Source organism: Schistocerca gregaria, chromosome 7 (genome assembly GCF_023897955.1).
Source record: "Schistocerca gregaria isolate iqSchGreg1 chromosome 7, iqSchGreg1.2, whole genome shotgun sequence".
NCBI classification, from domain to species: domain Eukaryota; kingdom Metazoa; phylum Arthropoda; class Insecta; order Orthoptera; family Acrididae; genus Schistocerca; species Schistocerca gregaria.
Genome location: NC_064926.1, coordinates 196012509 through 196037506, shown reverse-complemented (window position 1 = coordinate 196037506; position 24998 = coordinate 196012509). Strand labels below are relative to the sequence as shown.

At 43.0% G+C, this 24998-nt stretch overlaps 1 long non-coding RNA gene across 1 annotated transcript in view; it reads right to left on the bottom strand.

The window, feature by feature from the left end:
* The window catches only part of LOC126281282 (uncharacterized), a 49431-nt gene extending 28708 nt beyond the window's left edge, over positions 1–20723 (bottom strand). Inside the window, exon 1 of the long non-coding RNA XR_007551244.1 lies at positions 20615–20723. This is a non-coding gene — a long non-coding RNA (uncharacterized LOC126281282). The remainder of the gene's footprint in view (positions 1–20614) is intronic.
* Between the last annotated feature and the right edge of the window lie 4275 nt (positions 20724–24998).

The window sequence follows — 24998 nt, the reverse complement described above, 5'->3', positions numbered from 1 at the left end:
ACGAACGAGTATCAGGGAGAATACTTTGTTCAACTCTTCCAAATTATCCATCCGGCCCACCGAAATTGACTTTAAGATGACGACAACACCGACGACGAGTAAGGTAAGTCGTCTCCTTTGCAATTGCAAGTATTTTTGTAACGCTCTTCTTTTGTCATCGCTGCAGCGAGCACTGTAAACATAACGCCCGCCACCATAGTTGCATGATCGATTTATGATCACGCGTTCGATATGTATCGTTTGAACCCCGCGACTTGTATAAGCAATCATCTTGGAAATTACTCAGACATTTCCTATTGAACTATCATAATAAAATGAAATGATCGTATGGCATTTACTGGCCGTGACATCCCCTTCGGAATTCGGCCGCCGTATTGCGTCTTTGTAGTTGACGTCACTTCGGCGACTTACGTGTCAATGATGATGAAAATGATAATTAAAGACACACAAAACCCACCCCCTGCCGGGAATCGAATCCGGGACCTCTTGCGTAAAAAATAATATATAACTTCCACAGACAAATTTCGAACAATAAGCTGTTTTTTTTCTTCAGGAAATTAAATTGCTTTTAAATTGTAGGTGTCTTGCAAGTGGAACGAAATGCCGTTTGTAACTATTGTTTCTGCTTACGGTTAATAAAATGAGGTGGATCAGCTTTCGTCTCTGTGCCAGTGTATTCCATGTTCTCATTCCCAGCACACCGCGCCAACATTTTCTTGGCTTCTCGCCTCCCTCTTACTGAAATGGTAGACGTCGCAGTAATCGTAGGTTCTAATACGTTGGTTTCTCAAGCTGCCGACTACGGCGATCGGATGATGCTGCGCGCAATAGGTCTAAAACTAAAGTCTTTATTGTTACATGATGTGTTTTGTTGCGGTGAAAAGGAATTTATAGCAATCATTTTTACATGACCTCTTACTCAGACGTGTACCCATGATCTGACAATAAGCAGTAATCGCTGACTCTGAGAAGGCTATCAGTGCAGCAGCAGATGGTAATGGCTATTTCGATAGAAGTCGAAAGACTGCGTATGACTTCAGACTGATATTCACTTAGGTCCCGGTGACTATCAACCTTAGATTTCAGTATTGTGTACAAAGAGTATCTGCACTGGAACATCAATAAATTTAAATAATTTTAACTTACATTACACAGGGTAATGCTGGAATTCAATAGTGTTGGCCCACACTTAGCCTTGATGACAGCTTCCACTCTCGCAGGCATATGTTCAGTCAGATGCTGAATGGTTTCTTGGGGAATGGCAGCCCATTCTTCACGGAGTGCTGCACTGAGGAGAGGTATCGATGTCGGTCGGTGAGGCCTGGCACGAAGTCGGCGCTCCAAAACATCTAAGGTGTTCCATAGGATTCAGATCATGACTCTGTGCATGCCAGTCCATTATAAGGATGTTACTGTCGTGTAGCCATTCCACCAAAGGCAGTGCATTATGAACAGATGTTCGATCGTGTTGGTAGATGCAATCGCCATCCCCGACTTGCTGTTCAACAGTGGGGAGCAAGAAGTTGCTTAAAACATCAGTGTAGGCCTCTGCTGTGATAGTGACATGCAAAACAAGAAGGGGTGCAAGCCCCTTACATGAAAACCACGACCACACCAAAACAACACTGCCTCCGAATTTTACTGTTGGCACTAAACACGGTGGCAGATGACATTCACCGGGCATTCGCCACACCCACAGACTACTGCCTGATCGCCACATTGTGTACCGTGATTCGTCACCCCACACAACGTTTTTCCACTGTTCAATCGTCCAATGTTTACGATCCTTACACCAAGCGAGGCATAGTTTTTCATTTACCAGCGTCATGTGTGGCTTAGAGCAGCCGCTCGACCATGAAATCCAAGTATTCTCACTTCCTGCCTAACTGTCATAGTACTTGCAGTGGATCCTGATGCAGTTTGGAATTCCTATGTGATGATCTGGATAGCTACCTGCCTATTACACATTACGACCTTCTTCAACTGTAGGCGGTCTCTGTCGGTGTCTCTTCACGTTTCCACTTCAGTATCACATCGGAAACAGTGGACCTAGAGATGTTTAGGAGTGTGGAAATCTCGCTTACCGACGTATGACACAAGTGACACCCAATCACCTGACCACGTTCGAAGTCCGTGAGTTCCGCGGAGCGCCCCATTTTGCTCTCTCACGATGTCTAATGACGACTGAGGTCGCTGATATGGAGTACTTGGCAGTAGGTGGCAGAAAACTGCACATAGTATGAAAAAAGTATGTTTATGGGCGTGTGCGGATACTTTTGATCACTATGTAACCCCTAAGTACTATGACAGTTAGGCGGGAGGTGAGAAAACTTGGATTTCATGGTCGAACCGGCAAATGCCAAACAACTCCTCGCTTGGTGTAAGGATCGTAAACATTGGACGACTGAACAGTGGAAAAACGTTGTGTGGAGTGACTAATCACGGTACACAATGTGGCGATCCGGCGGCAGTCTGTGGGTGTGGCGAATGCCCTATGAATGTCATCTGCCAGCGTGTTAGTGCCAACAGTAAAATTCGGAGGCAGTGTTGTTACGGTGTGGTCGTGTTTTTCATGCAAGGGGCTTGTACCCCTTCTTGTTTTTCATGTCTCTATCACAGAACAGGCCTGTAGTGATGTTTTAAGCAACTTCTTGCTTCCCATTGTTGAAGAGCAATTCGGGGATGGCAATTGCATCTTTTAACACGATAGAACATCTGTTCACAATGCACGGCCTTTGGCGGAGTGGCTGCACGACAATTACATCCTTGTAATGGACTGGCCTGCACAGAGTCCCGATCTGAATCCTATGGAACACTTCAGTGCAGCACTCTGCGAAGAATGGGTTGCCATTCCCCAAGAAACCCTCCAGCAACTGACTGAACATATGCCTGCGAGAGTGGAAGTCGTCGTCAAAGTTAAGGGTGGGCCAACATCAAATGGAATTCCAGCATTACGGATGGAGGGCGCCACGAACTTGTAAGTCATTTTTAGCCAGGTGTCCGGATACTTTTGATCACATAGTGTATGTTGTGAAGGTAATGGTTCTACCCCTCCCCCCTGCAGCACATCTAAAGTTAATTTTATTTCTGACGACACCTCTGCGTTCAGAATGATGTACGGTGCTCTGTTTGCTAGAAACTGTTTAATCCAGCCACACATTTGGTCTGATATTCCGAACACTCGCATTTTGTTCATTAGGAAGTGTATAGAATGCATTCCGGAAGTCAAGGAACTCGGCATCTATCTGGTCAGTCATACCTAGCCACCAGCGACGTTGAACCACCTGAAGATGTCGGACAGTTGCTCTGAGGAAATATTGTGGAATTTGCTGAACGTGATGCGGCGGCAAACCAATGAAGACTGTCTACAACATGTTGATTCCTACAGAGGAGATTTTCGGTCTCCAGGAATGTCATTTTTCCATTGTAATGTTTCTTGTAGCTGTTAGACAAAAGAATTACACATTATGATACAGTTTTGTTCCATATGTGTGTGCATAATGTTCAAATAATACAATCGCCATACCACAAGGAACTTAGATTTCTTATTTCCTCAGTTCATTTATCGGAAGCTCTTTTTATTAAGAACATGTGAAGAATACGTGTATAATGTCTCTAATTGGATCCGTCAGCGTAGTTACTTCAGAGGTGGTTCACGACATGGATTCCGAGCACGGGAAGTGGATAACTGAGTGATAGAACGCATTTCTTGTAATGGTTGTAATAACACATGATTTAATGTTGTGGTCGGGTATCCGTGATTGTAGAGGCTTCCCGAGCTGATAATACAATTTTATTGTAGTAAGTCTTATAATTTCCCATTATATCAGGCACAATGCCACACTAAGTAGTAATTCATTTTATTGGTTGCCTTGCCTCTTGATTATACTACACTTTTCTAGTCCATGACAGACAAATTCAGAAATCATCTCAAAAACCAGGGCTTCGTTTATAGCATCTGCTATAAATATAAAACTCTTATTTATAAGTAAAATCTGTCAATTAATTTAGGAGAACATATTTGGAAATCTCTCGTGTTACATTGTATTTTTATATCTGCCTGGGTAAATTTCAAGAGAGTTTGATCAAATCCATATTCCATGTCTCAGTATGTTACAATTACAAGTTGCAATGGTGTAAGATAAGGAAGATTGTAGTATCCAGGGCGCGTCAATTTGTCAATTCGTTTTAATTTATTGGAGATTGCTGCAGACTAGTGGTGAACATTTAAAACTATTCAGAGAGACTTCTTCGGTTTGGACAGCGAGTTTCGTGTCGATTGCTGCAGGAGCTACTCTGCAGTAATTTGTGTTTCTTTACAGTTCTTGGATTCGGAAAAAATCCTCTTTTAGCAAAGATCACAATTTATTCTCATTGATCATTAGTTTCGGCTAATGTTGCCATCAGTCTTCAGATCACGGTATAACGGACATTTTCCTTGTTCACCGATACCACTTGTCATGGGCTACTTTTGCGATGTTCACGCTGCACATTTGGAGTCTGTACCATACTGTTGATACAACTTCATATGACAATGTGAAAATTATGTATTGTTATTTGTTGCTTCGTCTCTAGAGTAACGCAATGTGTTAATTGTAACCTCACTCTGCGCATGTGGAAATTACACAACGTTAACGTTATTACGCAGTGGGTGCAACGTTCTCTTAGTCTTGAGTGATTTTACACTCATGTTTCATCGAGCTGTAAACTAAGATTGAGCTATGCAGTTCGCACAGGATTTATGACAATGTGCCCTATCGGTTGGCGTTTGTACGCAGAAAACAGATTTCTTGCGCTTTGATCTGAATATGGACAATATAGCCGAAACTAGTGAAACTAGTAATGAATAAAATAAATTAATCGGTGAAAGTAATAAATTGCGCTCTTGCCTAATAAAGGACTTTCTATGAAACCAATAACTGTAAACAATAATAAATGGCGTACCTCCAACTTGACCATGTCAAGAAACAACAGATTTTGTGTTTCTTCTATGATGTAAAGCAAGTGACAAATTCATTTGTATGTATATGAGGATTGGAAATTAAATAGTGGCAACTATGTATTTACAGCTCGTGCAAAATAAATACATATTTCAAAGTTTTACAGTTGGAGCGGCGCGGTCTATTGCCCGACGAATTTGTAGCAATTCTGAAACGAATGCCGTGAAGTGTGTCCTTCAGTTTAGAAATGGAGTTGAACTCACGAGGGCTTAAGTCAGGGGAGTGCAGTAGCAGGTATAGCACATAGCAACCCCAGTGGTCAAATACATCAGTAATAACTTGCACTGTCCGTGCTTGAGCATTGTCCTGCAAAATTATGATCAGGTCCTACAGAAAGTGTCATCACTTCTGTCTCTAAGCTGGTCGCAAGTTGTTTTCCAAAAATGAACAGCATAGAGACAGAAGTGTTGACACTTTCTGCAGAACCTGACCATCATTTTGCAGGACAATGTTCAAGCATGTACAGTGCAAGTTATTACTCATTTGACCGACTGATGGGGCTGCTGAGTGCTATTCCACTTACTTCACTCTCCTGACTTAAGCCCATGTAAGTTCATCTCGATTTCTAAACTGAAGGAAACGCTTCACGGCATTCGCTTCAGAATTGCTGCAAATTCGTCGGGCAATAGACCGCGCTGCTCGAACTGTCAACACAACTGGCACTGCTAAGAGTATCCTACGACTTCCTCATGGCTGACAACGGGTTATATGGTTCAAATGGCTCTGAGCACTATGGGACTTAACTTCTGAGGTCATCAGTCCCCTAGAACTTAGAACTACTTTAACCTAACTAACCTAAGGAAATAAGACAGCCAAGCTCGATGCAGGATTCGAACCGGCGACGGTAGTGGTCGCGCGGTTCCAGACTGTAGCGCCGTTTGTTACAGTAGCCAGACTATTCAGTGTTTCGAGAAACACACTTAAAAGAAGAGTTTGTAAAAAAAAAATCCTGTGATACTACAGACAAGAAGATTCAGGATAACTTCAGATGCGTATTTAACCAAGAGCAACAGGAAGAACTTAAATGTACTTTTGGCATGGAACGAAGACATTATGACATATTCGTAACTGATTGACGCCACTTTGCACTTCAGCTTTCTGAGCGACGATATAGTTTACTTTTCCCATTCAACAAAGAGTAAAAGATGGCAGGCAAGGATTGAGTGACACAGTTTAGGAAGAGACATCCAAACATAAACCTTTCGGAGCCAGATTCCACTTTATCTGACTATTATTTATCCTTTTCTGTATCTCAAACTACTTTTGTATTACAAAAGAAGTGTTTTAATAATAATAATAATAATAATACAATTATTTTACAGCGACTGAATGTGTAATACAGTTTATGAAGATATATTTCATGTGATTATGATATGAGGTCACAGACTGACAATAGTTTCACAGGGTGGCCACTTTACCCGTGTTCCGCTATTGTGTTACTTAACTGGTAAGCATACGAAAGTTCAAAACGGGTATCAATAGCAAGGTGCGAACTCTACATATTAATGGATCCCTCAGCAATAATAAGTAGTCGACATGTTGGTGGGCGTAATAGACGTAATTTTCACAATACTTAAAACGTTTAGTGTATAGGTTCTTGTCCATTTCTTGGGATTTCTACTCTAAGACTCATGTTGGGGATGTTAAAGACATTTGCAATGCTTCCGTTAACTAGGCATTTTTAGGAGTGGTGGACATCAATCCAAGCCACTTGCACCAAACAGAACTGACAACTGTAATTTTAAGGGCGCCTTTTTGAACCGTTTACATGATTACGATGAACCAAACAGTTGTTGATCTTTGTGAGATCGATAGTTGGTACCTGTTGAGGAGCTTATTTCAGTATCTTTTAACCCTACAAAGAGCTCTCATCCGACCAGTCTTAGATTATATGTGATCTCTTTGTAGCGGCGGTTCGATAAAGGCACTCTTAAAATAAGAGCTCTCATTTCCTTTGTCCACGGCTCCTACAAACGCCTTGTCAAACGAAGCAATGGAAATGTCTGACTATCCGAAGAAGGTTTCTAGCCGAACAGGTACCTGTTAAGAAATTTCAGAAACGAAATACGATGCGCTTCAAATACTGCAAGAATTACGTTGCTACGCTCAACTACCAGTGATAACACGTATTGAGGTCTAACATAGCCACATATTACAATAGCTGAAGAGACTGAATGTACACGGACATCTGCTCCGTAGATATAACACAGCCAGTCCCTTCGAACTGCCGTAAAAACAATCTAATACTCAGCAACAAATATACACGGTGTATCATAACTAATCTGTTCCTATATATGTTCTACTGTTAGTAAAAAACCCTCTAAGTACTTAAAACGGTCAACAGTCTTGAAAGTGAATCGATCTGCAGCCAAAGGCACATCACTTCTGATTTTCTTACTTGTGATCAGGTATTCTACCTTTTCTTCATTAACACGTAATCCTGTTTTCTCAGCAATTTTGTAATAGTTTTGTATTATTCCGTTTAACTCTGTTTTGTAACTACTTATTAATGCTACCACATCTGCCAAGGCGAGTCTAGTAATGTTCACATCTAGCAGTTGGATCCCTTGTGAGGTGGTTTCAGTAAATTCTCTATCCATCTTCTCAAATTCTCCATTCTCTTCTCTATACATCTTTTTTAAAATAGGTGAAATGGTGTCCCCTTGTCTCAATCCAGTGTAAACCTTATAAAGCTTTTAGTTTCTCCTACCTGTCCAGGAACCGCGAACAAAACACATTTTAGTTTCATCAAAATTCTAAAGAAAAGATTACTTACTAACTTCAAAATCCGTGTATCAATCGACTATTTACCAGTTATGTTATACAGAGCCCACCCGGCTAGCCGTGCGGTGTAACGCACTGCTTCCCGAGTGGGAAGGCGTGCCGGTCCCCGGTACGAATCCGCCCGGCGGATGTGTCGAGGTCCGGTGTACCGGCCAGCCTGTGGATGGTTTTTAAGGCGGTTTTCCATCTGCCTAGGCGAATGCGGGCTGGTTCCCCTTATTCCGTCTCAGTTACACTATGTCGGCGCAAGCACTTTCTCCACATACGCCTACACCATAACTACTCTACCACGCAAACTTTGGGGGTTACACTTGTCTGGAATGAGACGTTCCCGCACAATAACTGTAGGTTCGGCGTGTGGCGGCGGTGGGGTGAGTGGACTGCTGTAGCTTGATATGGGGTTGTGTACCACAGAGCTACGGTGGGGACGAAGCCTCTCCGTCGTTTCTAGGTCCCCAGTTCAATACATACATACAACGTTATACGCATGTGGAGTGTTAATACACTCCTGGAAATTGAAATAAGAACACCGTGAATTCATTGTCCCAGGAAGGGGAAACTTTATTGACACATTCCTGGGGTCAGATACATCACATGATCACACTGACAGAACCACAGGCACATAGACACAGGCAACAGAGCATGCACAATGTCGGCACTAGTACAGTGTATATCCACCTTTCGCAGCAATGCAGGCTGCTATTCTCCCATGGAGACGATCGTAGAGATGCTGGATGTAGTCCTGTGGAACGGCTTGCCATGCCATTTCCACCTGGCGCCTCAGTTGGACCAGCGTTCGTGCTGGACGTGCAGACCGCGTGAGACGACGCTTCATCCAGTCCCAATCATGCTCAATGGGGGACAGATCCGGAGATCTTGCTGGCCAGGGTAGTTGACTTACACCTTCTAGAGCACGTTGGGTGGCACGGGATACATGCGGACGTGCATTGTCCTGTTGGAACAGCAAGTTCCCTTGCCGGTCTAGGAATGGTAGAACGATGGGTTCGATGACGGTTTGGATGTACCGTGCACTATTCAGTGTCCCCTCGACGATCACCAGAGGTGTACGGCCAGTGTAGGAGATCGCTCCCCACACCATGATGCCGGGTGTTGGCCCTGTGTGCCTCGGTCGTATGCAGTCCTGATTGTGGCGCTCACCTGCACGGCGCCAAACACGCATACGACCATCATTGGCACCAAGGCAGAAGCGACTCTCATCGCTGAAGACGACACGTCTCCATTCGTCCCTCCATTCACGCCTGTCGCGACACCACTGGAGGCGGGCTGCACGACGTTGGGGCGTGAGCGGAAGACGGCCTAACTGTGTGCGGGACCGTAGCCCAGCTTCATGGAGACAGTTGCGCATGGTCCTCGCCGATACCCCAGGAGCAACAGTGTCCCTAATTTGCTGGGAAGTGGCGGTGCGGTCCCGTACGGCACTGCGTAGGATCCTACGGTCTTGGCGTGCATCCGTGCGTCTCTGCGGTCCGGTCCCAGGTCGACGGGCACGTGCACCTTCCGCCGACCACTGGCGACGACATCGATGTACTGTGGAGACCTCACGCCCCACGTGTTGAGCAATTCGGCGGTACGTCCACCCGGTCTCCCGCATGCCCACTATACGCCCTCGCTCAAAGTCCGTCAACTGCACATACGGTTCACGTCCACGCTGTCGCGGCATGCTACCAGTGTTAAAGACTGCGATGGAGCTCCGTATGCCACGGCAAACTGGCTGACACTGACGGCGGCGGTGCACAAATGCTGCGCAGCTAGCGCCATTCGACGGCCAGTATCGCGGTTCCTGGTGTGTCCGCTGTACCGTGCGTGTGATCATTGCTTGTACAGCCCTCTCGTAGTGTCCGGAGCAAGTATGGTGGGTCTGACACATTGGTGTCAATGTGTTCTTTTTTCCATTTCCAGTAGTGTATTTAGAACGAAGATGAAGAAAAACTGTTAATATACGAAAGAAAAACACTAAGAAAAAAATCTGCACCTGTTTGTAATGAAAATAATATGGAATGGACGGAAAAGAAAAAAATATTTATTTATTTATTTAATCGTATAGTGATTTTATACAATATACAGTTGATATAAGGCAAATGATTCTATGCAATATACATATGATATTAGACAAGATTAAACCTTAAAGTTTTTTTTTTCAACCAGTTAATTAAGCTGGGTGTGAGAGTGAACAAGTCATCCGGAGTTCCAGGGTATGAATGAAGTGAACAGTGTTGGACTAAATGATCAGTTGTCTGCTCTTCTTGATTACATTCACACATTGGTGAACTGGTCCAGCCCCAATTGTACCTGAAGTAGCTACAACAACCATGTCCAGTCCTTAACCTGCTAAGGCGACACCAAAGGTTCATTGGTAGGTCAAAACTTTTTGGCTTCTTTGTGCGATCAAGGTGATGGGCTCTTGTTCCCAATGTTTCTGTTGACCATTCATGCTCCCAGCTTTCATTTAGATCAAAACCACCCGCGATGAGTTATCCTACAGTAACGCTTGCTGGTCTTCTCGATCGCAATCGTTGCTGTGGCGGATGACAGAATTCCTGGTGCAGTGGTAGAGAGGGTGATGCAGAGATTTTCTTGGCCTCACTCAGTAGAGCTTGTTTCCGCCTTAAGTTGGAGGGATGTGACTTAGTACAGGTAACCTGTGGCACGGGGGTCGATTGTTGCTCACTTCCGTAGGTATAGCCTATATTACCGACGAATTAAGATAACTGTACAAACACCGTAACATCGTCGAAATGCTAAAGAATGTGAACGCCGCCTATGTTCGACATTAACGTGCAATCACCATTCACAGACGACAAATGGCAGCTCTGGCAGTGGAAGGTATATAAAGCGAATTGGGGGTCGCGGAAAACAGTGCATTCGTCATAATAATGCGAAAACGGAGCGATTTGTCTGACGTCCAAAATGGTATGATCATTGGCTACTGGGACAAGGGTAGAAGCATTTCCGAAACGGCTAACTTTGTAAACTGTGGGTGTCGCTGTGGTTAAAGTACACAGTGCTTGGCAAAATGGCGAAGGGCATCAGTAATGCCGTAGATGACAAGGGTGAACGACGGCTGAGGAGGTGTGTATCGACTAATAGGCGTGCAACAGTTGAGCAACTGACCGCCCAGTTGAACCAAGGGGCTACCAGCAGCCTATCCTCAATGACCGTTCAGCGATCATTGCTGTGTATGGCCTCTGCAGGAGGCGCATCGCAGGGGCGGATTAATGAAGTTTTGTGGGTGAGGGCGGTTGCGTAGAAGAGGAAGAAGACACAAGGGGTCCTTCCTTTGTCAGCCCAGGGAAAAAAACCTTCAAAAGCTACTGTTTTAAGCTGTTTTGATACTGAAAAATATCAAACAACTGCAAAAATGTGTTTTATTTTAGACAAAAAAATTTTAATTTTTTGAAATGTGTAGAATTCACAATTTTTTCTGGGTTGTTAAATATACAGCAAATTGTTTGTATACGCTCCTGATTTCAGGCAAGCAGTTTAACAGTAGTAGCAAAGACAAGATGGGAGTAAAGCATATAGTACCCTAAGGCCGGCATTACACTACAAAATTTCTGTGTCAAATATCTTTGTCAAAGAAATTTGATGGTGTAATAGGGAACTTTGTCAAATCTAGTGTGTCATCAAACAAATTTGATCAAATCTAGGTCCTCGCTGTAGATTTGATCAAAGAAGTCGCTTGTCTTCTATTCACTGTAATGCAACATGTTACCACATGGAGCACTGGCATCGTTCTGTCATGTGTAGTGTTAGTATAAGCACTGCCGGTAAATACAGTTGGTGTGTACCGACAACTTCAAAATTAGTAGAGATGTATGAAGCTGATGAGGCGCTTTACAACTTGAGGCACCCTGAATACAAAAATATATTAAGAAGATTGGAGACCTGACCTAAAGTAACCTAACCTAACTCTCTCCTGTAGCAAGGAATCAGTGTTACAGTGAGCCTGTCTTCTGCAAATATAGCTGTTCTTCAGTGAGCATTGTGCTTTGTGATATGAGGATACACTTCACTGAGCACATACTGAAAGGTATGCTCATCCATTCTTAAGTAACTGATGTACGACTTGACGTCTTCCATTATAAACTCACTTAACGAGTTTTGTTGAATGCTTCTATCGTGTCGCAGTAAAACCCAAGGCTTCACCCAGGTACGTTTCCTTTTTTTTCGACCGCTTCTCTTCCGCATGTGCACACAGTGCAGTTATGGTACATGCAAATGCTGCGGTAAATAACAAGTTGTTGTTGTCAGCTATATTGAACTTTGACGAAAAATATGATGACAGTGTAATACCCCTTTTCAGCACCACGTCAAAGATCTTTGTCAAATATATTTAACGAATATTAAATCAAATCTTTGACAAAGAAATTTGATATTGTAATATCGACCGAAGGTAACCGCGAAGCACCTGCTGTTGTGGGAGATCGGAAAGCCATGCGATTCGAACAGGATGGGGAGCATAAGTCACTGGTACAGGTAGTACACTCTCTCGGGCACACAAAGTAAGGTGGCTTGGGGTGTAGTGAACTAAATCCTCTGTTCTAGAGTGTAAGTTCGCGTGCTCAACATCGGCGCAGATTATAAAAATTACCATTTGATTTCAATTTAGTTTCGACTCTCAGGTCGGGAGGGTGGAGGGGAATCACTCATCCGCTCCCCCCCCCCCCCCCCCCCCCCCTTGTTGGTGCACCCTTGCCGACTGCTTTTCATCGACAGCGAAGGCTAAAATTTACTGTACCAGCCGCAACTGGACGTTCAAAAATGGTTCAATTGGCTCTGAGCACTATGGGACTTAATATCTGAGGTCATCAGTCCCCTAGACTTAGAACTACTTAAACCTAACTAACCTAAGGAAATCACACACATCCATGCCCGAGGCAGGATTCGAACTTGCGACCGCAGCGGTCGCTCGGTTCCGGACTGAAGCGCCTAGAACCGCTCGGCCGCATCGGCCGGCAACTGGACGTCCACCGAGTGGAGACAGGTGGCGTTTTCAGATGAATCACGTTTTATGCTCTATCGGACAGAAGCTGTTGGCGTGTATGGCGTGAAACGTCTGAAAGCAAACAACCTGCAACAATCGTCGGAATGGTCCTGGCAGTGGGCATTCTGTGTGTGTTTCGTCAGTTAGGAAGGCGCGCTGGGTCAGCATACTACAGGTCTATTCTTGGGAACCATGTCCACCCCAGCATACCATGTGTTTTTCCTCGGTAGGATGGCACTTACCAGCAGGACAATGCAACTTCTCACACAGCTCTCAGTTTACGTGCGTGTTTGAAGAGCACCAGGGTGAGTTTACAGCACTTTCCTAGCCACCAAAGTTCCCACATTTAAACTCAATCGAGAATCTGTAGGATCAACTCACACTATGGATCCTCAAAAAAACGTAGCGTAACTGACCGCAGTACTGGGCTCGCAAGGCTCCTATCCCTGTCAGTACCTTTTCCAGAACCTTACTCTCTTCCTTTATATCTCTCAGCGGTCATGTTGTTTTGACGGACGGTCAGGGTATAGAGAATGATGAAAACAGACTACCTAGAATACCATTCTGCAGGATACACACTCATGAACATAAATTAAGGATAATTGCGGAATGTGGTGCCACGCAACGTGGCACTACACAAAACTAGTGCTAATAGCATAGGCACATAGGGAACACACACGACACAGATATGTAAGTCCACGGTATTGGTGATAAGTTGAGAAAACCGCCCTGAAACACATGTGCTACAAACGCCACTGTTTCCTGCGCATGTACCCCGACATCAATATGGGGTATGATCCCAGGCCACACAACGGGTTGGCATACTCTGGATCAAGTGGTCGAGCAGCTGCTGGGGTATAGCCTCCCATTCTTGCACCAGAGCCTAACGGAGCTCCTGAAGTGTCGTAGGGGTTTGAAGATGTGCAGCGATACATCGACCGAGAGCATCCCAGACGTGCTCGATAGGGTTTAGGTCTGGAGAACAAGCAGGCCACTCCATTCGCCTGATATCTTCTGTTTTAAGGTTCTACTCCACGATGGCAGCTCGGTGTGGTCTCGCATTATCATCCATCAGGAGGATGGGGGACCCACTTCACCCCTGAAAAGGCGGACATACTGGTGCAAAATGACATCTCGATCACCTGGCCTGTTACAGTTCCTCTGTCAAAGACATGCAGGGGTGTACGTGCACCAATCATAATCGCACCCCCCACCATCAAACCACGACCTCCATACAGGTCCCTTTCAAGGACGTTAAGGGGTTGGTGTCTGTTTCCAGGTTCACGCCAGATGAAAACCCGGCGAGAATCACTGTTCAGACCATACCTGGACTAGTCCATGAACATAACTGGGCCCACTGTTCCAGTGACCATGTGCAGTATTCGTGACACCAGGATTTATGGTCTTTCGCCGGCCGGGGTGGCCGAGCGGTTCTAGCCGCTACAGTCGAACAGCGCGACCGCTACGGTCGCAGGTTCGAATCCTGCCTCGGGCATGGATGTGTGTGATGTCCTTAGGTTAGTTAGGTTTAAGTAGTTCTAAGTTCTAGGGGACTGATGACCACAGAAGTTAAGTCCCATAGTGCTCAGAGCCATTTGAACCATTTGAACTTTATGGGCTTTCCTGTGACTAGGGGTCAGTGGAATGCACCTTGTAGGTCTCCGGGCGAATAAACCATGTCTGGTCAGTCGTCTGTAGATTGTGTGTCTGGAGACAACTGTTCTAATGACTGCGGTAAGGTCCCGAGCAAGGCTACCTGCAGTACTCTGTGGCCATTTGCGGGCACTGATGTTGAGATATCGGTCTTCTTGTGGTGTTGTACACTGCGGACGTCCTGTACTGTACCGCTTGGACACGTTTCCTGTCTGCTGGAATCGTTGCCATAATCTTGAGAACACACTTTGTGGCACACGGAAGGCCCGTGCTACGACCTGAGTGTTTCACCAGTCTGCAGTCGCCCTGGTATTCTCCCCCTGATAACATCATCAATACGCGTCCTTTGAGCCATTTTCAACACAGAGTCACCATAGCACGTCTGAACACTTACTCGCTGCACCGTACTCTGACATGTACCAACACACCACTGCGTATGTGGACTGCTGCAAGCGCCACCGTGCGACGACCGCAGGTCAAATGCACCGCATGGTCATACCCTGAGGTGATTTAAACCCGTAAACCGCCCACTAGAGCGTTGTTTCACAATATATCACCATTATCCTTAATTTATGAGCATGAATGTAGATGGGATGAAAGGAAAAGGAAGACCCAGAACTGTGTGGCGAGATAACATCCAGGAGGACACAGCTAGGAGGAACATCATCACCCAGTGGATAAACAGTGCACTCAACGGAGAGAAATGGAAGAGGCTCGTAGAGCAGGCGTACGGTCGATAAGGCCCTTGCCACGTGTAAAGTAATAAGAAAGTACGAGGGTGAGTCAAATGAAAACCTTAAATTTATAATAACAAATCGAAATTTCGAGCCGTTATTCTGTAAGTTGGTAAGCGTGCTACGAACAGCGTGCAGAATGGCCTGTAGGTGGCAGACATAGTGCAGATGCACACATACCGTCGCAGTATCACTATAAAGATGGCCGCCCCATTTGCGACTTGCACCAGGGAAGAACAGCGTTCTGTTATTCGGTTTTTGGGTAGTGAAGGTGTGAAATCTATTGCAATTCACCGACTAATGAAGGTTCAGTACGGTGATGCATGTGCGTCACAGCAGCAAGTCTACGAATGGAGTAGGAAGTTCGCAAATGGTGTGACTTCAGTGGAAGATGCTCCTCGTCCAGGTCAGGCACAACGAGTTGTGACTCCACAGAACATTGCAGCAGTTTGAGCCATAGTGAAGGAAAACCGCCGAGTGACACTGAATGACATTGCAGCATGTTTACAGATTAGTCATGGGTCAGCACACCACATTGTGCATGATGTGCTCCAGTTTCACAAAGTGTCTGCAAAATGGGTGCTACGGCAGCTGACTCCTGGAATGAGAGAACGACGTCGAAAAAGGCGTCATTTTGGGGCATTACATGCCTAGAGGGACCGCTGTCACCAGTGCAACATACGCACATCTCCTAAAAAATCATGTGCGCCTGCAATAAATTCAAAGCGACGTGTATTGCTGTCAGCAGGTGTCCTTTTGCAACATGACAATGCAAGGCCCCACACTGCCCGTACAACAGTTGCAACATTCACAGACCTGGATTTTGAGTGTCTTCCTCATCCACCATACTCACCAGACCTTGCCCCAAGTGATTTCCATATGTCTGGACCACTCACAGACGCAATGGAAGGAAAGAAGTTCCGTTCTGATGAAGAGGTACGCCACGCGGCGCATGGGTGGTTGCGCGGACTAACAAAAGAATTTTTTCTAAAGAAATTTATGCACTTTGTAAGCGCTGGAGGACTTGCATTGAGCGTGGGGGAGATTATGTTGAAAAGTGATACAGCTTTGTACCACTTCTGTACAATAAATAATATTTAAAAAAAATTTAAGGTTTTCATTTGACTCACGCTCGTATTATAATTGATAGCGAAAAAAGACAACTGAAAATAAACGATATTAGAAACAAGACCGTTTCATTAAACATGGCTGCACAAACGAGACCTCTTAAAGATAATTACAAATGTGTTGACTATTAACCGCCACTGACATCAGGATGAAGCAGTGTTCCAGTTAGTTTAATAATATTTAGATTGTTGTAAATCTTGGAAGGTTATGCGCTCCACTGCTCCATTTCCTTAACAGTATGAAAGAGAGTGCTGTACACTTCATATCTGAGATGCTCCTAGAGCGAAAAATCGAGAGGTTTGAGGTCAGAGGTTTTGGAGACCAAGATACAGAATCTTCTCAACCCATCTATTTTGGACCACAGGGGCGCATTACATGTCATCTTACATAAGCAGCTCCATCATGAATGTTTAAGGGGCGATCGGAAAGGTTCCGTTGAAAGGCCGTTCGGTCCGGAATGAGTATGCCAGTCACGCAAATTCGCCGTGAACACTGAGGCAATCGTCCCACTGCTCGAATGTCACCCATTTGTCCATAATGGATGACGCTGGCGTCCTAGATGGCTGGCGTCTTGTGTCGAACCTCGACCAACACAGAATTTGGCTTACTATTGCACAACGGTGCTTTTCAGCAGACATGCTACCCCATAGACATTCTTCATTCTCTGTAGGGTGTCTATCATTGTTTGTCCTGTTTGGAGGCATTTGGTAATAAGGTCGCCATAATTCACGTTTCGTCATTTCCGAACACATGTAGGAAAGACACAAATGCCACACTAATCCCTCGCTAGGATATCGGTGCTTATATACCCGAATCGGACTAGTGCCTGCGTTGCATATACGAAGGAGCGACATCCTCAAGACGGAATCTTTTTGATCGCCCCTTATACCTCACTCCCCAGCCAGCGACCATGGTAGAAATTTGAGCCCAATTAGATGTGGATTTAACCGAAAAGTTTACTATGCCAGACAATTGGAAAATTGGAATAATAAACCGCATATATAAGAAAGGAGACAGAACAGTATGTGAAAACTATAGAGGTATAACACTCCTAAGCACAGCTTATAAGATCTTCACAAGTATATTAAAAGAAAGGATACAAAAGTGTGCAGAAGGCTAGGGGAATATCAGTGTGGCTTTCGACCAGACAGGGGAACAACCGATCAAATATTTGTGAGAACACAAATGACGGAAAAGTTATATGAATATGATATATATCTGCATTTGCTATTCATCGACTTCAAACAAGCCTTTGACAGCAGAAATTGGCAAGAACTATATAGAGTACTGAAAGAAGTTGGTATATGTGCTAAGCTAATAAGACTAATCAGAATGACAATGACAGAGACAAGAGCAAAAGTAAAGGTACTTAGCAGAACAAGTGAAAGCTTTGACTTTAATAAAGGTGTGAAGCAAGGAGATAGTCTCTCTACTGTCCCATTCAACATAGCCCTGCATAGTGTTGTAAATACAACCAACAAAACAGGCACCATATTTACGAAAACTAGCCAGATACGTGCATACGCTGATAACACTGCTATAGTAGGAAGAAATACCAATACGCTCCTAGAAACATACCGGGCAATGGAAACAGAAGCCTTAAAAATTGGCCTCATAGTAAATGAAAACAAAACAAAATATATGGTAATGTCACAATCTGAGTCCAGAAGAACCCCTAAAAACCTAAACATCAATGTGAGATGCTTCAAAGGAGTGTTCTCTTTTAACTACTTGGGAGCCCTAATAACAAATGATAACAGTATTGGAAAGGCTATAAGGGAAAGAATACAAGCAGGAAACAGAGCTTACTTTGCAAATATGCGGCTTTTCAAAAATAGCCTTGTTACAAGAAAAACCAAAACTACAAATATATAATTCCCTAGTCCGCCCAATTATCACATATGGGCAGAGGTATGGACGTTGACAGAACACGATAAAAATGCACTAAGAACCATTGAGCGGAAAATACTACGCAAAATCTATGGGCCAATAAGGGAGGTAGAAGGCTGGAGAATACGCTACATTGCCGAATTACAAGAGTTAATACAAGGCAGGGACATAGTAAAATTTGTGAAATACGATGGCTACTACACTTTGACAGAATGGAAGAGGATAGAATTCCAAAGAAAATGATCAAAGGTGAGATCCATTCAGCTAGGCGAAAAGGGAGACCTAGAAGAAGATGGATCGACGAGGTAATAATGGGTATCACCAGTATGGGAGTCCGGGGGTGGAAAAAAGCAGCAAATAACCGAGAAGTGTGGAGGAAGATTGTTGAAGGAGCCTAAGCTAATCAAGTGCTGTAGCGCTACTGAACAAGAGAAGAAGAAGATGTGGACTTAATCGATAAGTTTACATTTCAGATGCGGTTCGTCGCCACATATTAACAGCAATTTTGCGAGTGTCTCGTTTAGTGGAACGATTTTGCTGATATCGTATACTTTCACCTGCGTTAGTTTTCACTATCAATTAGCGTATACACTGTAATGTTTCTATGTTTCATTCAAACAGCTTCGGTGAAGCGGTTTACCAGCGGCGATTGGAGCATGTAGCATGGGAAGATGGAAATCGGTAGGCGTCGTATAACCACGTTTATTGCTCAGCAGTAAATACATATTTTATGCAATCCTCTCCCAAGACACGTGGCAGCGGTGAGCTAGGTCAGTTTTGCGTGGGAGGAAATCAATAAACACTCCGCCGGTGCGTTGCCGACACACAAGGCGGCGGTGGAAAAACACGCATTAACGCACGACGAAGGTTTATATTGAACCCCTACAGAATGTGTAGCTTTCCATGTGTCGCTGCGGTCTTTATTAATCGTAGTAAGTGTTGATTTGAAGGTGGAGTCCCGCGGATTGCTCTGTCTTACATTATTGCTTGTTAAATTACTTCGAACTCTAGTTGAGAATAGAAATAGCAAGGTGTGAGTTATATTGTGAATAGAGAAAAATGAAAGTTATGGCAAGTAGGAACTATAGGCGGAACATGACTCGCGGAAAAAAGAAAATACTATCTTGGGCAAACAGCGCGTTAGAGGGTCAGAATATTGATGACATATAGCCAGTATTAGATTATGATTGCTGAGTGGTTTGACAACCTAAGTGTATCATCTACTTATGGTTTTGAATTTTCATTAAATTTTCGATGTATGGGTCGAACTCATTATTGTACCGGTTTTTTTTGGTAAGACTTTTGGCTAATAACGTTAGGAAAAAGCTACTTGATTGAATATCAATTTCCCACCAACCCTCTCCCTCCCATTAAGGAAAGGAAAGAAATATAAACTTGCCCTTCCTGTCCACACAATCTAAAACTGTATATCTTGAGTTAGTCCTTACGACAAAGATGACGGATTTTAACGACATAGCCTTCCCACGTTATTTTAGTTCAAGTTACCACAACCGTTTATATAACGTCCTAATCAGCGCTTTGCAATGAATTATCACTGACAATGCACCACAATGATTTAAATGAAAAACAGGATAAAGTAACCGGCAAAAATATAGGTAACCAATGAAATGTGAAAATGAAAGACAAAAAGGACTTAAAAGCACTTATATTAGTTCAAAAGGAGTCCACTACTCTGGAACACTCATCTTCAATAATTTGCCAGCAAACATAAAAAATTTAGTTACAAATAAAGATCAGTTTAAAAGGAGCCTAAAAGACTTACTAGTGGCCAACTCCTTCTACTCCACTGACGAATTTTTAAATAGAAACAAATGATGTATTGTATATACTCATACTATTAGTATTGTTATTTCAGCTTTAAAAAATGACGTATTATATACTCATACTATTAGTATTGTTATTTCAGTTTAAAAAGTTGACATGTTCCACATCCACAAGGATCTCCTCAGCACCGATCTATGGAACGAAAAACTAATCTAATCTAATCTCTTGTCTCACGTTTGACTGGCGTCATATAGTGCAACAATGACGTCAAGAAATTTGAAAGTATATAAATAAAAATACATTAATAACAGAAATGATCTGTAAGATCAAATAGGTTTCGAACAATAACAGTTCTGCGCTCAAGGAATGTCAAAGGTTCGCATGTGAAAGAGTTACAGGCGGCTTAAGACACAGAAAAAACGAAGGAAATGACGTGGTTTGTAAGTGGCGTGGGTGATTCATATTATACAGCTACTGCTGAAAATAAATGGTAGCATCTGTTTGCTGTAAACGGTGGGTGAGACAAAAGCAGCCAGTACTACTACATGTTCGAAATGTATAAAGTAATAATAGAAAAACAGGCGCGAGCCAGCAATTTAGGCACGAGCATTATGTGAACAGAGATGTGTACGTACCCTTGCAAACATCGCAGCACGGAGACGACATTTTGCAGCCGGTGAGGGAACGGTTTGCTCAGAGCGCCTGCCGATGCCCGTGTGATGCACTCGCTGCGCCCCGCAACCTCTTGATGCACCGAGGGAAGCTACAGCAGCGCTCCTACCAGAAGACGACGCAACTAGTGCCGCGTAACTTGAGGCGTAAGCCTGACCCGGGAACGAAGACGTTTTTATTTTTAACCACTACGCAGATGCTCAAATCTTCATTATTCTTTATACGAATGCGTGGTATCTGTTCTTTCGGACATGTTATTACTCTGCAAGTAGTTTCGACAGTACGTCGTTAGCTAGCAGGCATAAAAACCTTAAAATAGTGCAGACCACACGTCTATGAGTATTAAAAGCTGTTATATACAGGCAGTGGACAAAAAAAAAAAAAACGGTAACACTATGAGAATTGCCTCCTGGAGCACAAAAATGCAGTCGCTAGGCAAGCCTGCAGGTTACGCTGTTGTTATTTGACCACAACGGCACCCATGCAATGTCCTCAATACGTAACAAGTATCCGACGTTCTGAGAACAGTGTTCTGTGTAGTTGTGAGTGATTTATGTCGGAGCTCAGTCTTTTCGAACGTGGACAGATTGTTGTTGATTGTATGGTGGGTGTTTCCGTAACCAAAGGAGCCAAAGTGTTTGGGGTTTCAAGAGGCACCGTAGCAAAGATTTATGCCACTTACAGCGAAAACAGAAAAGCGTCATCCGCTATGTCAACGCGAACGAAAGTGTGTTCTGAATTATCGTGAAAGATGGTCATTGAAGATGGCGACAGTTTCATAAGTCACAGCAGCTTTGAATGTCGCTTTCGCGAACCTCTGCAGCACCAAAACAACACTAAAAGAGCTCCACAAGTAGACGATTGTTGCCTTGTACATGGCTCCGTGCGTGTATCTGATTAGCAGTCATTCCTCGTCAGGTGACGCTGCTGTCGCCTGGACGGGTCTATTTTAATGGTAGGTCGGTGATCATAACGTTCTGACTGGTGAGTATACACACAAACTGTGAGTAATATTACAGCTCAAAATAATAACATCAATTTACATAACAGTTTTTCGTCACATGTTAGTACACATAAATCACAAGATAATTTAAGGCAATTACAGTAAAGGAAATGAATAAAATATTTATAGTTTGGTGCTGTGCCTTACGAGATATGGACTTAATGAAACTCTATCACATGAATATTTATTTGTTTATTTCATTAACAGTACAGAGTAACCCACTTCCTTGAAATTTGAGGTGGGTCAGATGCTTCTGAATCTAACAGCAAAGAATGCTCATTGTTACAATCTTATTGGTATATAGTTGTTACTGCATTTTTTTAAAAAAATATAAAGAACATAATATATAAAGATTTCTCTAATGTTACAGCTAATTGAAAAATTAACAACTGTTAAAATGATTCCATATAATATGTTACCACCTAGTTGATCAAAATATAATTTATATAATGCAAATGTCAAAGAAAAAGAAAAAAAGAAAATGTAATACAATAAGTGTGGTGAAAATAATTTGCAGTATGTAGAGGGAAGTCATATGCTGTATTTGGATGTGTAATATAGTCTAAGTAGCATGTTGGTTGATAATGGCCTATTTCTATTTCAGATCAGAAGGTCTTGGTACATCCCTGAGCTATTCTCATCTAAAATGGTTAGTGCTATTGTATGTTTACACAGATAATACAGATTAAATACTGATTGAGCACTTCATACATGGAATACATGAATTTTAGCTTTACATGATAAATACACATACGTTTGTAATTTTGTAGTAGAAATAGAATATAGTTAATTGCTACTTTAATGCATTATTCCTTAAATAAATAATACATTACTGATATATAAAATTCATTGGTTGTAGCTCTGAATAGAGAAGAGAGTGTACTTCTGTCTGCACACAATAAGATGAGCAATACATTACTGTTTGTGTGTAGTATACTTTAAACACTATGCAGTATGTCATGGGGGGGGGGGGGAGCCTAGGAATAAAAGTTCTTTGAGCCTTCTCCTCCCAAGCGACATTAATTTAAGACTATTGTGTTAGTATGTGGTGCCGGTCTTTATTTCTTTTATGACTGTTGTGTTGTTTGTGACATGCATTGTCATGCATTGTTGGTTTTGGTCCCTTACATGTTGATCCCTTCTGAGTCATGTTCATTTAGTGTACCTTCCTCGGTTTCGGTATCTGTGGTTGTGTATGTGTCATATTTAGCGCAATTGGAAGTGCATTAGAGTACTTTTCAAGCTCACCATTAAAGGTTTTTCTTTTATTTGCGTGTTGTTCCAGTAATCGTGAAAAGTTCGTTTTTTTATATTTCGGGGCTTTGCCTTACTTTCCAAGTGTGCATAATTAGGGTTATATCGCATTCTTAAGTGCATTTGGTATAGATTAACTAATTAAATATATTCATTAGTGTACTCTTCAAGCTTTCCATTAAAGGTTTTTCTTTTATTTACATATTCTTCCACTTATCGCAAAAAGTTCGTTTTGGTTACATTCGGCTGGTTAGGCCTAATTTTTGATTGTGGATATTTAGTGTTATACTACAAATTTAAGTGCATTTGGTAATAGTTTACTTACATATTAGTTTCCAAAACATATTTAGTGTCCTTTTCCATCTGTAGTTAATACATTATCGTTATCACTTAGTAAATCTCTTAACTAATGTCCAAACTACCATGGATACTAAGTGTGTGAGCTGCAGTAGGAAAGTTAGTTCAGGGGTTATGTGCAGCTGTTGGGACAGGTGGTTTCATTGGGGAAATTGTAGCGGTGTGGGAATTGGGGAAGCAAACGAGACTCTTCCATTCTCTTGCAGGGTTTTCTCAAGAGATAGGATTATAGCTGAACAGGAGAAGGAAATTAGTGCCCTTCAGGCTGATTTGGACAGAGCGAGGGAGGAACTGAAGAGGTTAAGGGAGGAGGGTAAACAGCGGTGGGAAGTGGTAGCTGGAAACAGGGGCCACAGAAAGAGGACAGTGTCTGACTGTTTCCCAATTGGCACAACCAATAGATTTGCCTTGTTACCACAGTTAAGTAAGGAAGAGACTCCAGTACAAGAAGATGTAGTTAAGATGCAATAGAATCTTACTAGGAAATCAACTGTTTCAAAAAAAAAAGTAGAAAGTAAGAGGAAAGTTCTGTTACTAGGTAGGTAGCAGCCACGGAAGAGGTGTGGGCCAGATTGTGCAGGAAAAATTAGATGACAGGTACCAGGTCACAAACTTTTTCAAGCCAAGTGCAAGTATTAGCCAGGTGATAGAGGATGTAGGTTCCTTGTCCAAGGGATTCACAAAGCAGGATCATGTGATGATAGTGGGTGGAGCAGGAAACAGTATTGATAGGGATCAGGGCTACAGCATTGAGTGTGACCTGGTGAAAATAGCCTCGGCAACAACCCATACCAACGTTGGGCTGCTGCCTGCTTTCGTGTGGCATGATCAGCCCCAGTTGAACCGCTCTGTCAGGAGGGTAAATATGGAGTTGGATCAGTTGCGTAGAGCGGCCACTCTGTCAGACTGTGGATTGGTTCCTGTCGAGGCTAATGATAGGGGGTATTTCGCAAGGCATGGCCTACATCTCAATAGTAAAGGAAAGAGTAAACTGGCAGGGTTGTTAGCGAAATCGATAAGGGGGACACTAGTACTCATGGATGTACCTCTTTTTTAGACTAATATCAGTGTCCAATGAAAAGTTCAGGCAGGCAGGTTCTAAATAGGTCCAAAACTCACAAAATTCTCACAACAGGAAAGTAAATAATAATGTTACCATTTTTCACCAAAATATTGCAGGATTGAAGAATAAAGTAGATGAGATCCTGGTTTGTTTAGATGACATTGAATCTGATAATGTAATAGATATACTATGCCTGTCTGAGCATCACATTGTGTGTGATATGGAAAAGGTAAATACCAGTGGTTATAAACTAGCTGCACATATGAGTAGAGAGAGTAAGGTAGGAGGAGGAGTTGCCATATATCTCAAAAGTTATTACTGTATAGAAAGCTTAGATACAAAAAAGTTTTGTCTAGAGCAACATATAGAAACATGTGCCTGTCAACTTAAACTGAAGGACGGCTCTTTTTAATTGTAACAATATAGGTCCCCTTCAGGAAACTTTCATTTATTCCTGGAAAACTTGGATACCTTGTCATGCTATCTGTCAGATAGGGGAAAGCAAATTATTATTTGTGGGGACAGTGTTGATTCACTGAAAGAGTGTAATAGGAAGAATGACCTGGAAGTCGTGCTCGGTTCTTTCAATTTGACATCTGTGATTAATTTTCCTACTCGAGTAGTAAAGGACAGCGACACATTGATAGATAACACTTTTATAGACCAAGAT